Source organism: Rhinolophus hipposideros (assembly GCF_964194185.1).
Source record: "Rhinolophus hipposideros genome assembly, chromosome: 9".
NCBI lineage: Eukaryota > Metazoa > Chordata > Mammalia > Chiroptera > Rhinolophidae > Rhinolophus > Rhinolophus hipposideros.
The window spans coordinates 33,809,857-33,824,252 of NC_138055.1; positions in this window are offsets into that span (position 1 = coordinate 33,809,857).

Sequence of the window (14,396 nt, forward strand, 5' to 3'; positions counted from 1 at the left end):
GATTAAAAAAAAAACACACACAATAAATCATTTCTTCCCCCAAAATAATTCTTCAGGTCAGGTTTCTATTATTTATTACCCAGGTAAGAATAGCATTAGGAGGAGATATACTTTAGATTATAATTTCCTAAACCTCATAACAAAGCCAGCCTCATGGGTGTGTGATCTGTGCAGTCACATACAGCCTCACGCTCAGTGGGGCCCCATACTTGGTTTCAACGTCTGCTTTTCCTCCTGAAATTTGAACAAAGAGCCCCAAATTGTCACTTTGCACTGGGCATACTCATCACAAGTGAAGGAGTAAAACAAGGAAAAGAATAAGTCATTAGATTGAGGAAACAAGTGATCCAACTTAAGTGAATAACATTTCTGATGATGAAGAGAAATTCCTGTGCAGCAAAATAGGGAGCAACGATTTAAATGGATCAGAATGATGAATGGCTTTAGGAGGAAAATTTCCAAGGGAAAAAAAACACAAAGCAATACATTACTGATGTGTTTGAATTTATTGAGCTGAAATATTCAGTGATTGAACTTAGTGACTTAGAATATTAAGTATTTGAACTGACTGATCTAGAATGTAAGCTTTATGAGGGTAATAAGTAGTACATAGTAGGTTCTTAAAATGTTAATTATCTGTATCCCTGTTATACCATCATTTTTTGGACAGTTTGGGAAGATTTGGTGATAGGAACAAAGAAAATGAAGTAAATAAAACAGCAAGGCAATTATTAACTCCAGGGAAAACAGAAAGGTGCACAAGAAAAGAAATAGCATCATAGTACAATATTATCTGTGAATAATATCTACACTGTCATAATTATATTAACATTGAACAATTATTTAATCAAAATTATAATTGACTATATTAGAATGCTATCAAAAGTAGTATTGTAGTGTAGATATATACAGAAATATGTAGAGTGGGTTATTTAAGAGTTATATCTTCCATGAGAGGAAGTGGATAAAAAGTAGAAAGCCAGAGAGAACATTATGTTAAGTGAAATAAGTCAGAAAGAGAAAGACAAGTACCATATGATCTCACTTATAAGCGGAATCTAAAGAAAAGAATATGTGTATGAACTAATCAGAAACAGTTTTGGGGACACAAAAAACCGAGAGTTGTTAGATGGGCGGGGGGGAGGCGGTTGGCGATGGGGGGGCGGCTGGTGACCACAGGATGGCCTCAGGGTTTTTTGAGAATTACTTTGGGGAACTTATTCAATAGTGTTTGGGGATTTTGTTGGGTGTCCGATGGACATGTGTCCTGTTTGGGAGACCACCTCAGGGATGCTGTGGATGCCTGGTCATGGCATTGTACACCAGAGGCTGGACATTAATGAATGCCAACTATAATTTTATGTGTATAATGTGATGGCTCGGTGTGAGGTCGGGGTGGTGGTGGATGGGGGAAGGGGGGATCACGGTGTGAGGGATGTAAAAATAAAATAAAATAAAATAAAGCTATTAAAAAAAAAAGTAGAAAGCCAGTTACTTAGTTAAAAAAAAAAAAGTGATACAGGAAGGGAAAAAAATGAAAAATATTAAAAATAGTTGCCTCATCGGAGGGATAATGGATGGGGGGAGGGGGTTCACAGTGTGAGGGATATAAATGATAAACGTCTAAGTATTACCTTGTCTTGTACACCTGAAACTAATAAAAAAATAAAAATAAATAAATTTAAAAAAAAAATAGTTGCCTCAGACAAGGCTGGATTTGGAAATGAGAAAAAGAAACAGAGACTATTATTTTTGTTGAAGTCTTGTAAAATTATTGACATTTGTGCATGCTTAATTTTGGTACTTACAATTTTTTTTTTTAATTTAGAAAATAATATAGCAAAAAATACCTAATCAGTATATGTAGGGACAAAACCCCAAAAAGCAGTTTCCAGGCTCTCGGCCTCACATAGAAAGGTGCTGGCTCGGGTAGTAAATGGCCATCAACTGTGATCAGATGCCAGCAGCTGTGGCTAGTTGGCCGTCAGCTGTAATCCGTAAGCCATTGACCACTAATATAACAGCTGTGGCTATGCTAGCAGAGAGGAAATGGGGGCTAGCAAGAAGATGGTGGCTGGCAAGCGCGGACTGCTGTTAGGCAGATTATGTAGATCCTGCTTCCTGTGTCTCCAGCCCAGCCGCCAGCGAGAATATATTGGTTTGACTCCCCTATCTATGGCTCCGTGGGTGTTCCTTTTTGGCCTTACTGTGTCCTGCGTTCTTGGGCGGGGAGTGGGAGCCGAGACCCTGCACGACAAATGGCACAGCGAGCAGGGTCCGCCGCGTGACAGTATAGCAAAAAGAAAAAGAATCCAAAAAATTGAGGATAGTTTAAGGGGCCTATGGGACAAGATCAAGCATACCAACATTCGCATCATAGGGGTACCAAAAGGAGAAGACAAAGAGCAAGGAATTGAAACCTATTTGGAGAAATAATGACTGAAAACTTCCATAACCTGGTGAATGAATTAGATAGATATACAGCCCAGGAAGCACAGAGTCCCAGAGAAGATGATCCCAAATAGGCCTATATCGAGACACATAATAATTAAAATGCTAAAGGTTAAAGACAAAATCTTAATGCAGCAAGAGAAAAACAGTTGGTTACCTACAAGGGAGCTCCCATAAGCCACCAGCTTTGATTTGTCAATAGACACTTTGCAGGCCACAAAGGATTGGCATGAAATATTCAAAGCAATGAAAGGTAAGGACCTACAACCAAGATTACTCTACCTAGGAAAGCTGTCATTTAAAATCAAAAGACAGGTAAAGAGCTTCCCAGTCAATAAAAAGCTAAAGGAGTTCATCACCACCAAATCAGTATTACAAGGAATCTTAGAGGAACTTTTTTAAGACAAAAAGACCAAAAAAATAAAAAAATATGAATAAGAAAATGGCAATAACTGTATACTATCAACTACTATTTTCAATGTAAATGGATTAAATGCTCCAATCAAAAGACAGCATGGCTAAATGAATAAGAAAACAAGACTCTTACATATTCTGCTTACAAGAGACTCATTTCACAAAGAAAAGCACATGCAAACTGAAAGTAAAGGGATGGAGAAAAGATATTTCATTAAAATTGAGATAAAACAAACAAAAAAAATCTGAAGTAGCAATACTTATACCAGAGAAAATAGACTTTAAAACAAAGTCTGTAAGAAGAGACAAAGAAGGATTTAGTAATCTCACTTCTGAGTATTTATCCAAAGAAACCCAAAATGCTACTTCAAGGGGATGATTGCATTCATATGTCCACTGCAGCATCGTGTTCAAGATATGGAAGAAGCCTGTGGTTCATTGATGGATGAATGGATAAAAAGTGGGTAGTAATATATACAATGGAATGAATATTGTTAGACAATGGATGGGAATGGGTTCTTGCCATCTGTGGTGGCATGGACGTATATGGAAGGTATTGTGCTGAGTACAGTATGTCAGACAGAGAAAGACAGATGCAATGTGATCTTGTGAGAAAATAAACAAACAAAACAGAAACAAACTCATAGATAAAGAGAACATTTTGATGATTGCTAGATGGGAGGGGGTTATGGTGAGTGAAAAGGGGAAAGGGATTAAGAAGTACAAATGGTTGTTTTACTCAGTAGTCATGGGGATGTAGTGTATAGCATAAGGAATATGGTCAATAATATTGCAATTACGGATGGTGTGAGATGCGTACTAGATTTATCAGGGTGATAGATGGAAGGGGAGTTGAGGGGCAGGGTGAAAAGTAGAGGGGTTTAAGAAGTACAAATTGGTAGTTACTAAATAGTCATGAGGATGTAAAATACAGTATGGGGAATATAGTCAAAAATATTGTAAAAACTATGTATACCATGTTTATGTATACTGAAAATAAGACCTAGCCAGACAATCAACTCTAATGCGTCTTTTGGAGCAAAAATTAATATAAGACCAGGTATTATATTATATTACATTACATTACATTACATTACATTACATTACATTATATTATATTATATTATATTATATTCCCAGTCTTATTTTATAGTAAAATAAGTTTTATAGTAAGATAAGATCGGGTCTTATATTAATTTTTGCTCCAAAAGATGCATTAGAGCTGATTGTTTGGCTAGATCTTATTTTCGGGGAAACAGGGTAGCATCAAATGGGTATTAGACTTATTGCAGAGATCACTTCATAAATTATATAAATGTCTAATCACTATGCTGTACACCTGTAACTAATATAAGATAATATTGAACATCAAGTATAATTTTTTTTAAAAATCATGGTGACATAAGGTACAGCATAGAAAATATAGTCAATAATATTATAATAACAGTGTCAGATGGGTAATAGTCTTACTGGGGTTACACTTTGTGAGGTATGCTATACACACCTAATCACTATGTTGCTTTGTACACCTGAAACTAATAAAAAATAAATAAATAAAATTGTAAGCAGCATACCTCCATATGTACAAGTATTATTGATCCCATTTTTCTTGCTCTGTGTTCCACACACTCAGCACTTTGTAACATACAACCCTATTTATTTATTGTGTGTATTTCCCTGGTAAGACATAAATTTTTGTTTGTTTTATTCACTGTTATATCCCAAGTGCCTGGAATAACATCTGGTACATAGCAGGTGCTCAGTAAATATTTTTTTGAATGAATACATAAGTGCAAATGTAATAATTTAAAGACTTTCAGATGACATTAAAATGGTCATACTGATTTGCATTACATAAATGTCCTTCTTTTAATTCATTTTATTATACTGTTCATTACAAAAGTAAAACATACTTAATGAGCATGGTTGGCTAATTTTGATTAATACAAAGTGTTGTGAAATGAATATATTCAGACTTAGAAATTTAACACATTAAATCATTAAATAGAATCCATGATGATTGGGAGGAAAACAAAGCCATTGCCTTAGAAATAGTTATATTTATACAACTATTTGATATATCAGTCAGATCTAAATATAAATATGAGGTCTGATAATTAAGTTCCTGAACTTGTCGCAACAATGTTGCTAATCTTTTTTGATATTAGATGGATTATTCATTATGCATTTGTACCAACAGGACTAACAGTTAACTAAGTTTACTATTTGAATGTGTTGAAAAGGCTGCATGAAAAAGTTAGACGACCTGAATTTTTCACCAGCAATTCATGGCTCTTGCATCATAACAATGCACCAGCTCACACGGCACTGTCTGTGAAGGAGTTTTCAGACAGTAAACAAATAACTGTATTGGAACACCCTCCCTACTCACCTGATCTGGCCCCCAATGACTTCTTTCTTTACCAGAAGATAAAGGAAATATTGAAAGGAAGACATTTTGATGACATTCAGGACATCAGGGGTAACACAACAACAACTCTGATGATCATTTCAGAAAGAGTTCCAAGATTGCTTTGAAGGGTGGACTAGGCATTGGCATAGCTGCCCAAAGTGGTTACTTCAAGTGCGACCGTAGTGCTATTCAGCAATGAGTATGTAGCACTTTTTCTAGGATGTGTTCACGAACTTAATTGTCTGACCTCACGTAGCTATGCAAACACAGATCTAGGTGTACATACACATACAGGTACACACAAGTACTAATTATGTTCGTCTGAACAGTGGCCTACTTCTTGCATATGACTAAGCAACCTCACTATAGGAAGGATAGCAAATTGAAATCTATGTGTGATAAAATATGTCATACATTCTCACAAAGTAAATTCACAAAACAATTAATTTGAACTGGGTTTTCAAGAGTGATTAACTTAAATTGACACCACCATGGTCAGGAATGGCATAAGAAAATCAAACTGTCATTGAAGTCCCAAATTATAAATCACATCATGCCTACAGCTAAATGTCATAGATAAATCACAGTGAGAAATGCCAGAATAAACCACTGAACTCTTTTGGACTTGACAATTTCTTTGACTTTGCAAATGATACAGAATGTTGCCTTCAGTTTTGCATACTTTCATACAGCACATCGGAGGGAAATCAGAGATGAGCAACTGGAATAAACATGGCTTAAATGTATTGGGGTCGATCAAATATTTCTGTACTTACGTAATTAAATAAAAGGAGCCTAGGTTAGGATCATGTTCAGTAGTAAGCACAGAAAACTAATACTGGCTTAAACATACAGCAATTTATTTGCCTCAGGCAACAAGAGGCCTGTAGGTAGCCAATCCAGAGTTTAAAAAATAGCTTGATTAAGCCTTTAGAGAAGGGCCCCTCCATCTTCTCTCCTCTATATCATTAACAAATACACCTTTATTTTCATACCTGTGATCTTATGGTTGCAAGATGGTTGTTCTGTTACCCTAATCTCCTATCCACATACCAGAGAAGAAGAAGGAAGAGAGAAAAGAAGGAACATTTATCAGGAGAACAAAGGCTTCCCCAAATCCCTGGCTGATTTCCACTACTCATTGGCCAACACTGTGTCACATGGTCACCTCAGCTGCCAAAGTGCCTGGAAAAAGATATTTTTAGGTAGTGTATTGACAATTTAAACAAAATTGGGATTCTGTTAGTGAGGAAGAAGGAGAGAATGAGTATTTGATGAGCAACTAGGAGCAGATGTGCTGATAAGGGCAATACAGAAAAGAGAACTTCTAAGAGAATAGAGCTTTCAGAAACAAGTAGATTTAGGGGATAGTGGAAAAAACTGGATCATCATAGGAAAGAAAGAAAAAGGACCTACAGGTGTAAGGGAAATCATGAATATTGTTAAAAGGTTATTCATGTTTTACAATTTTATTCAGTTTATAAAAATTATGACACATTTCTAAATTACCTTTTAATGTGAGAAAGGTAGTTACATTATGTTTCCATAAGTCATGGCCATCTGATAATTGACTAGCATTCCTTTTCAACAAAAGCATTGATAAATACAGAAAAGATCATATAGGTTCCTGGGGCAGATGGCTGGGGCAAAAGAAAGGAGGAAATAAATGGGTGTCCAATTATCCAGAGCTATAACTATTCTATAACTGACAAAATTTTTCAAACATGATTATAAAAACATGTTAAAAAAAAACATGTTAAAAAAATGCATCACAGCACAGCCAGTTGGTGTGTTTCTTTAAATATATGTTTCAACTACCTGAGGAAAAAAAAAATTCCCTCTGTGAATGCAGTTTCACAGCCACAATAATATTTTTTTGGTTTTACAAAAAATGTTTTTTTTAAAGAGCAGTTCTTGAAAATGTGATCCACACAATGAATGACCTGATCTGAACTAAATCAGAAATTGGCTACACTTGTATCTCATAAGACTAATGATAAAAATGAGACTTTCTTTACACTTCTAGCTTGATGTGTTTGGACAAGAATGCTCAATGTGTATCATTGTTGTTACCATACATAAATTGATTAAAGATCATTCTGATAGCTAAAATTCTGAAGTCTCATATTAATCTAAAAATATTTTCAAGACTGAAAAGGAGAAATTTACTAAAATTTTCATGTAAATCTGTGTTGGGTTAACTTGAACTTAAAATAAATTAATAGCTAATGCACTATTTGCAGGATTATTTGAAACAATAGAAATATTTTTCTGTTTAAAATACATAAAATTCTTTAAGAGGTACACCCTATTTCTAATTTCAGTATTTTATATCAACTGAAATAAATTAGCTATATCCATTTGATACCATAATGTAACATTTTTCCCATTTGGAAGAAAATATACCTTCTTTATGCTTTTATTTATTTTATGGGCAATAAAGTGATTTCATTAAACAAAAATTGAAAATACAAAGTGTTGTTCCTTTCTCTTCCCTTAGTATAATAACTAGCTTTGAAAAAATATTTTATTTATTTGGGAGAAAACAATCTGAATTTCTCTTATCTACAATGGAGCTGATATTAAAATGGTGCTTTACACACTAAAATAGTAAATAATTAAGCACCAAGATAATTGAATAAAAATTCCGTCAAGTGCTGTCACAATAATTTTGTATGTGGAAAGTATAGCAATTAACAAATAAATGCCATGGAATAGAAGTAGAGATGTTTTATTCAAAAATAGCATGAAAGCTATTATAAGGTCCAAGCCTAACATTCTTTACAGTATATAGAAAAGGATATGCAAATAACATTTCACACTGTAAAGGATATCTTTTAGAAATTTTAATCATGACTCAAAAAGTTTAAAAGACTAAAGATAATTCTCAGTTTCCTATAATAGAAATTTTGGGGATAATGAAAAGAATTTATATTTAGCTTTGGAATTTCCTTGTGTACTTATAACTTAATAAGAGTTTTTTTTTTTCTTGTAATATGTATTGAAATTGAACTACGAAGCTCCACTATATGGCTTGGGAAGACCTTGGAAATTTTATAAACCTATTGAATAGAGTTGGAAGCCACAAGAAGGCTACGTATTATAAGAACCTGACCATTTTTGATGTTTGCTGGCAGCTTTCAAGCCTCACCCTTTTCTCTTCTGCCCCACAGAGGGGCAAGCTGAGAAAGTTTGGGTGTGTCTACCTTTGCACTGGCAAGAAATTCAAACCCCAACAAGGCTTGGCCCACATGTGCTGGAACCCTCACTCCAGCTCAGTCCCCTAATCATAATAAAATTATTTATGAGAAATAATAAAAGCAGGGTTAGGCTCCTTTCCTTGGTCTCTCAAACCATTTTGGATCACTTTGAGAGACTGCTCTGCTCTCCTCAGAAATTTCAGAAAACCCCATTATGTGAGTAATAAACTTTTGCATGTCCTCATGGTGTGTGTGTGTGTGTGTGTGTGTGTGTGTGTGTGTGTGTGTGTGTGTATCAAATCTTGACATCCAAACCAAATTCTGGGTGGAGGTCCCATACTGAAACTGTGGGATAACCACAATACCTATCTACCTGGAACAACCTGATCTAAAAATATAACAAACTATTTAAGAAAGAACAGTAATATTTCATAAGGCCAATTCATAACTCACAATGGTGGATCTAGCCATACCATGAGGGCTCAATCTTTATAAGAATGGGCCTACTATAGTAATTCTGAAGCCTCAAGAAACATTTATTGAGCAAGCACTACTTAAGGCATTGTTCTAAGTGCTGGAATTGGGGGCATAGGCAAGAACATCAAAAATATATTAAATATACTCCCTTTCCTCAAAGAGAAAGCCTAATAGGGACACACCCAACTCTAGTTCAATAAACACTGCTAAATAAAATAAAGTACTACAAACATGACTATTTCTGCCTAGCATAAGTGGAGAAGGTAGCATTTAAGCTTACCATTCATAGATTCACAGATTTCTATAGGGGGGGATAAGGTGGCCTGGAATGGAGGAAACAAGAAAAACTCTTGATGTGTTCAGGAAAATGGGAATGTTCCAGAAGGAAAAGTGGTGGGGAGAGAGAGTAACCACATTTCCCTTTTAGTAATATAATTCTTGTGGCAATATACAAGATATATTAGAAGCAGAGAACAAAAAGGAAAAAGACCCATTAAGAGCCTCTTTCAATAATCCAAGTGGGAGAAGAAGGCTTAAAATAGGACAGCCACAATCAAAACTGAAATGAGGAAACTGAGAAACACTTCTGAGTTGGAAGGACTTGGTAAGTTGAATTTTGGGGGTGTGAGGCTATAGTGTAGGAAATTCCTCCAATTTTCTAAATAGCAGGAGTCAGATATTTATAGAACAAAATATAGCTTTTCTGGTTAATTAAGCTCCAAAAGCTAAGAACAACATAATAGGTATCAAGCATCCCAATGCCTTTAATACAAGGTACTTGACCATGCTAAAAGATTAGAAAGTAAGTGCGTGCTAAAGGATCATAAAACTGGTTTTGCCAGCATTAGCCCATCATATTCCTCGAGGCTATACAAGGAAATATACAGAATTCATTGATAAATTGCCGACTGTGATAAGAATTCTTTTGAAATAAGTTGTAGGCATGCTGTAGGAAAAAATCCCCCTACTGCTGCCAGCTCCAACATACTCACAATGCACATAGGGAAGGGGAAGGGAAAGAGTTTCACCTCAACATGCATTCCCTGTCCCTAGCATAAGTGAAGAAGACTTCAAGAGATCTATTTACTTCCTCTGAAGATGGTGCAGTAGGTAAATACTGTGCTTACCTTCTCTCACGACCACATCAAAATTACAACTAAACTACAAAACAACCATCATTGAGAATCACTAAGGACATGCAGAAGAAACCACCTCAAGATTGATAAGAAGGGCAGAGACATGGAACGGGCTGGTCCCACACCTACATGTGACCATTAAAAATTGGGATGGATATCTCAGCTGCAGAGATCCCCCCCCCAAAGGAGTGAGGGGTCCCAGCCCCTCCCCAACTCACAGTTCCAGTGCCAGGGAAAGAAGTCCCCATGATTTCTGGTTGTGAAAACCAGCAGAGATCGTGACTGAGTGAGATAAAGAATAACGAGTCCAAGATGCAAAGACTTACTCATCGACAGAATCACTCGCTCTGAACTCCAGCACGAGGGCAGCAGCTGGAGAGGCGGCAGAAACATATGGTGGGAAACTGGGTTGTCTGGCTTCAGGACTGGAGTTGGAGGGGCAGCTTTCTCCTGGACAGAGGAGCTGGCAGACGCCATCTCCTCCCTTTGTTGAGCCCGCCCCCCTCGCCATTCCCTGCGTGCAGACATAGGTGGACTCCATATCTGAGTCTCCATCAAGCTGGCTAATGCCATTCATTCGCCATGCCCTGGGGATGTGAGACCCCGCCCCGACCCAGCATTCAGGCTCGTCAGAGCAGCTTCCATGGCTTTTTCATACAAATCACATGACTTACCTCATGCTTCAGACCTTCCTAGGGTCTCTCAAAGGTTCTCAGAACCCAGAGAAACAGCATCTCTCTTTGAGTAGGTTTTCTAACTCTGGTGGAGCAGAGTTAGTGGCAGCTGGCCTTGATTTGTGGCTTTACCTTTCAAAGCACTTCCAAGCATTGCACAGGCAGTGTCCGTCTGTGGATTTCTTTGTGGCTCCTGCCTGGTGGTTCTGAATGGGGCTCAGTCTACTGCTGAACTTTCAAGTTCAGCAGGTCGCCTCTGAGGTGGCCCTGGGGCTGATAACCAACTTTGAAACTAGCTGGAGTATTAACCAGCCACCTCCAAGTATGACACACCACAGGGGCAGATTAAGCAGCCACCAGAGCCTTGCTGAGGCTGGTCCTGCTCTGTAGTGTCAGCCCCTGCACCATGACCCCACTATAGTCATGACCAGTCCTCACAACCAATTAGCTCAAGGATCCCTCCCACTGACATGCAAATTGCAACCAAGGCTCAACTACAAGAGGACACACACAACTCACACAAGGGACACACCTGGAGTGCGAGGCTCAAGTGACGAGGAAGACTGTGCCACTGAGCCCCACAGAACACCTACTACATAAGGCCACTCTACTAAGAATAGGAGGCATAGCAGCCCTACTTAATACATAGAAACAAACACAGGGTAGCAGCCAAAATGGGGAGACAAAGAAATATGTCTCAAATAAAAAAATAAAAATAAAAAAAGAACAAATCTCTAGAAAAAGGAGTAAGCAAAATAGAGACAAGCTAACTACCAGATGCAGAGTTCCAAACACTAATTATAAGGATGCCCAAGGATTTCAAGAAGAACTTCCATAAAGAGATAGGAAACGTAAAAATGGAGATAGAAAACATAAAAAAGAACCAGTCTGAAATAAAGAATACAATAACGGAAATGAAGAATGCATTAGAGGGAATCAACAGTAGATTAAATGAAGCAGAGGATCAAATCAGTGATTTAGAAGAAAAGGTAGCAGAAAACACCCAATCTGAACAGCAAAAAGAAATAAAGAATTCAAAAAATTGAGGAGAGTTTAAGGACTTTCTGGGACAACATCAAGTGTTCCAACATTCACATTATAGGAATACAAGAGAAGAAAGACAAGTAATTGAAAACCTATTTGAAGAAATAATGACAGAAACTTTCCTAACCTGGCAAAGAAAATACATATTCAAGCCCAGGAGGTGCAGACAGTCCCAAACAAGATGAACCACACCAACACACATCATAATTAAAATTCCAAAGTTAAAGACAAAGAGAGAATCTTAAAAGCAGCAAGAGAAAAGCAGTTAGTTACCTACAAGGGCATTCCTATAAGACTATCAGCTGATTTCTCAACAGAAGCTTTTCAGGCCAGAAGGGATTGGCAGGAAACATTGAAAGTGGTAGAAAGAAAGGACCTACAATAAAGATGACTTACCCAGCAAAGCTGTCATTTAGAATTGAAGTACAGATAAAGTGCTTCCTAGACAAGAAAAAGCTAAAGGATTTCATCACCAACAAACCACTGTTACAAAAAATCTTAGAGGGACTTTTTTAAGATGAAAAATAATCAAAAATATAAATAATAAAATGACAATAACTACATTTCTATCAAAAACTACTTTCAATGTAAATGGATTAAATGCTGCGATCAAAAGATACAGTAGCTGATTGGATAAGAAAACAAGACCCTTAGATATGCTGCCTACAAGAGACTCATTTCAGATTGAAAGACACACACAGATTGAAAGTAGGGATGAAAAAAGATATTTCATTAAAATGGAAACAAACAACAAAGAAACAAAAAGCTATAAGAGTAACAATACTATATCAATCCAAACTTTAAGACAAAGACTATAACAAGAGTCAAAGAAGGGCCTAGGAATCCCACTTTAGGGCATTTATCGAAGAAACCCAAAATGCTAATTCGAAGGGACATGCTCATTCATACATTCATCGAAACATTATTTACAATAGCCCGGATATGAAGGCAACCTGGGTGTCCCAGAATGGATGAATGGATAAAGAAGAGGTTTCATATAATATATATAATATATATATATATACATACACACATATATATGATGTATATACATATATACATATATGTGATGAATATATATATAGCATATGTATCACATATGTGTGTGTGATATATATGCTATATATATATTCATCACATATATGTATATATGTATATACATATGTGTGTGATATATATGCTATATATAGTGGAATATTACTCAGTCTAAAAAAAAAGAATGAAATTTTGCCATCTGCAAAAACATGGATGAACCTAGAGAGTATTGCACTGAGTGTAATAAATCAAACAGTAAAAGACAAATGTCATATGATTTCACTTATAAGTGGAATCTAAAGAACAAAATAAACAAACAAAACAAAAACACGCTCATAGATACAAAAAACATTTTGATAGTTGCCAGATGGGAAGGGTTTTGGGGGTGGGTGAAAATGGGAAGGGATAAAGAAGTACAAATTGGTTGTTACACAGTAGTCATGGGGGTGTAGGGTATAGCATAAGGAATATAATAAATAATATTGTAATAACTATGTATGGTGTCAGACTGGTATTAGTTCTATCGAGGTGATAGATGGGAGGGGGTTAGGGGGAAGTGTGCAAAAGGTGAAGGGATTAAGAAATATAAATTGATAGTTACAAAATAGCCACGGGGATGTAAAGTATAGGGAATATAACCAATAATATGGTAATAACTATGTACAGTGCCAGGTGGGTACTAGTCAGGGAGATCACTTTCTAAATTCTAAAAATGTATAACCACTATGCTGTACATCTGAAACTAATATAAAATAATATTGAATGTCAACTCTAATTAAAAAAATTTAAAAGGATGGAAAAGATAAAGAAGAGTAAGAGGTTGAAAGTTCAAGATATAAAACAAATAAGTCTTGGGGATGTAATATACGGCATAGGAAATATAGTCAACGATATTGTGATAGCATGGTAGTGTCATATGGTTGCTGGACTTATCGTGATCACTTCTGTAGCATAGGGAATATAGTCGGTAATGCAGTAATAACTCTGTATAGTGCCAGGTGAGTAGTGTTGAATAATTATGATGTACACCTGAAACTAATGTAATATTGTATATTAGCTATATTTTAATAAAAATCTTTTAAAAATTTTTAAAAAGGGATCTTTTAAAGGGCTATGCATATAACCCCTGGAGTCTGAGGGATGCAAGAACTGGCACCTAATTCAATGGAAGGCAAGGTGTTTCTAGCTAGATCGTCTGACAGTGGAAAGAAGAGAGATGCTATGTCAGGCTCCTACGCACTTTCAGGGTTTGCTGCTGCAAAAGGATGACTGAATTTCCCAAGAGCCCGTTGTGGCCCCCGTGTCATCTTAAGACGTCTAATTTCTCACAGGAACTTACAGTGAGCACTTCAGAGCATTTTATGTATTTTTAACAATGCTCTGCACGGTCTGTCTTTAGACATTTTACCAAGTGTCTTTTGGCGACCCATTTTCTTTACTTTTGTTTTTGTTTTTTGTCTTCTATTTGTCAAATCTACGTGGAAAAACTCCATTCAGGTGTAACAGTAGTAACGCAGAGCCCTGGGATGGAGAGAACTCTGTGCTTTGGCAA